Source organism: Echiichthys vipera, assembly GCF_963691815.1.
Source record: "Echiichthys vipera genome assembly, chromosome: 4".
NCBI lineage: Eukaryota > Metazoa > Chordata > Actinopteri > Perciformes > Trachinidae > Echiichthys > Echiichthys vipera.
In genome coordinates, this window is record NC_139829.1 from 35,215,921 (window position 1) to 35,218,845 (window position 2,925).

Sequence of the window (2,925 nt, forward strand, 5' to 3'; positions counted from 1 at the left end):
GGACACTTTAACACACGTTTATGCACCTAGAGGACACTTTAGCACACGTTTATGCTCCTATAGGACACTTTAACACACGTTTATGCTCCTAGAGGACACTTTAGCACACGTTTATGCTCCTAGAGGACACTTTAACACACGTTTATACTCCTAGAGGACACTTTAACACACGTTTATGCACCTAGAGGACACTTTAGCACACGTTTATGCTCCTAGAGGACACTTTAACACACGTTTATGCTCCTAGAGGACACTTTAACACACGTTTATGCTGCTAGAGGACACTTTAACACACGTTTATGCTCCTAGAGGAACCTTTAACACACGTTTAGGCTCCTAGAGGACACTTTAACACACGTTTATGCTCCTAGAGGAACCTTTAACACACGTTTAGGCTCCTAGAGGACACTTTAGCACACGTTTATGCTCCTAGAGGACACTTTAACACACGTTTATGCTCCTAGAGGACACTTTAACACACGTTTATGCTCCTAGAGGACACTTTAACACACGTTTATGCACCTAGAGGACACTTTAACACACGTTTATGCTCCTACTTTAACACACGTTTATGCTCCTAGAGGACACTTTAGCACACGTTTATGCTCCTAGAGGACACTTTAACACACGTTTATGCTCCTAGAGGACACTTTAACACACGTTTATGCTCCTAGAGGACACTTTAACACACGTTTATGCTCCTAGAGGACACTTTAACACACGTTCATGCACCTAGAGGACACTTTAACACACGTTTATGCTCCTAGAGGACACTTTAACACACGTTTATGCTCCTAGAGGACACTTTAACACACGTTTATGCTCCTAGAGGACACTTTAGCACACGTTTATGCTCCTAGAGGACACTTTAACACACGTTTATACTCCTAGAGGACACTTTAGCACACGTTTATGCTCCTAGAGGACACTTTAACACACGTTTATGCTCCTAGAGGACACTTTAGCACACGTTTATGCTCCTAGAGGACACTTTAACACACGTTTATGCTCCTAGAGGACACTTTAACACACGTTTATGCTCCTAGAGGACACTTTAGCACACGTTTATGCTCCTAGAGGACACTTTAACACACGTTTATACTCCTAGAGGACACTTTAACACACGTTTATGCTCCTAGAGGACACTTTAGCACACGTTTATGCTCCTAGAGGACACTTTAACACACGTTTATGCTCCTAGAGGACACTTTAGCACACGTTTATGCTCCTAGAGGACACTTTAACACACGTTTATGCTCCTAGAGGACACTTTAGCACACGTTTATGCTCCTAGAGGACACTTTAACACACGTTTATGCTCCTAGAGGACACTTTAACACACGTTTATGCTCCTAGAGGACACTTTAGCACACGTTTATGCTCCTAGAGGACACTTTAACACACGTTTATGCTCCTAGAGGACACTTTAACACACGTTTATGCTCCTAGAGGACACTTTAACACACGTTTATGCTCCTAGAGGACACTTTAACACACGTTTATGCTCCTAGAGGACACTTTAGCACACGTTTATGCTCCTAGAGGACACTTTAACACACGTTTATGCTCCTAGAGGACACTTTAACACACGTTTATGCTCCTAGAGGACACTTTAGCACACGTTTATGCTCCTAGAGGACACTTTAGCACACGACCAGCAGAGGGAGACACAGGACAATTATACAGTTACAAATGTAAACATATAAATATTCATATATATGTATATTTATATGTTTACATACAGGAGGGTCAAATAAAACAAATATTAATGAAGTAAAATATGATATAATTCCAAATAAATGGAGCATAGTCACATAAATGTTAATATAAAGTATAAAATAAATACGAAAATATCATTAAAAGTTAAAATAAAATATAGTTTAAATCAAAACAAAGTCAAATAAAATTAAGAAGTTAAATAAAACATAATTTAAATACAAATGTTCAGTCATAAAACATAAATAATAAACACTTTGCTGCAGAAAAACATCATTAAAAGTGTTAAAAATCATATTTCATTCATTTTTCTAAAAATACACCTGGTTACCACAGCAACGGGCTCCACCGTTACCATGACGACCGCAAAGAAACAAACGCTGTTCGTCGTGTTTTATAAATGAAGATTCAATGAGATTCAACAGGAAGTTCACTGACTATCACAATAAAACAATATGATGAACTTCCTGCTCAAAACAAACAGTATTTCACAATAAAAGCTGTTCCTAAATGTCTGGTCTCAGTATTTCACAATAAAAGCTGTTCCTAAATGTCTGGTCTCAGTATTTCACAATAAAAGCTGTTCCTAAATGTCTGGTCTCAGTATTTCACAATAAAAGCTGTTCCTAAATGTTTGTATTTCACAATAAAAGCCTATTTCTGACTGGTTTATCAGAGATCCGTGTCTTTAATGTTGAATAAACAAAGCGACAGGAAACAGGAAACAGGAAACAGGAAACCGTTTAAATGACGTAAATATTTATTGGTGGAAACTCTCGGATGAGGAAACGTTTCTGCAGTTTCAGCTCAAAAACTCTAAACATCGACTTTATTGTTTCTAACGTTACGACGTCTTCACTGTTTTTCTCTCTGTAACTAAACGTGTTCACAGGACGAGCGTCACGGCGCCGCTGCAGAGGTCAAAGGTCACGACTGCACGCGGGGCTCAGCGCTCACGACACGTCACTTCCTGTTCTACAGCTGATTCAACACAAACGACGACATCATCATCATCATCATCATCTTCATCTTCGTCAACAGCAGGAGATAAACAGGAAAACTTCCCAAACAGGAAGTGACATCAGTGCTTTTTACATCCAGAACAAATAGTTAAAATAAACACAATAAAGATGACATCATCACAGCATGACATCACAGTATGACATCATCACAGCACGACGTCACAGCCGACATCATCGCAGCATGACA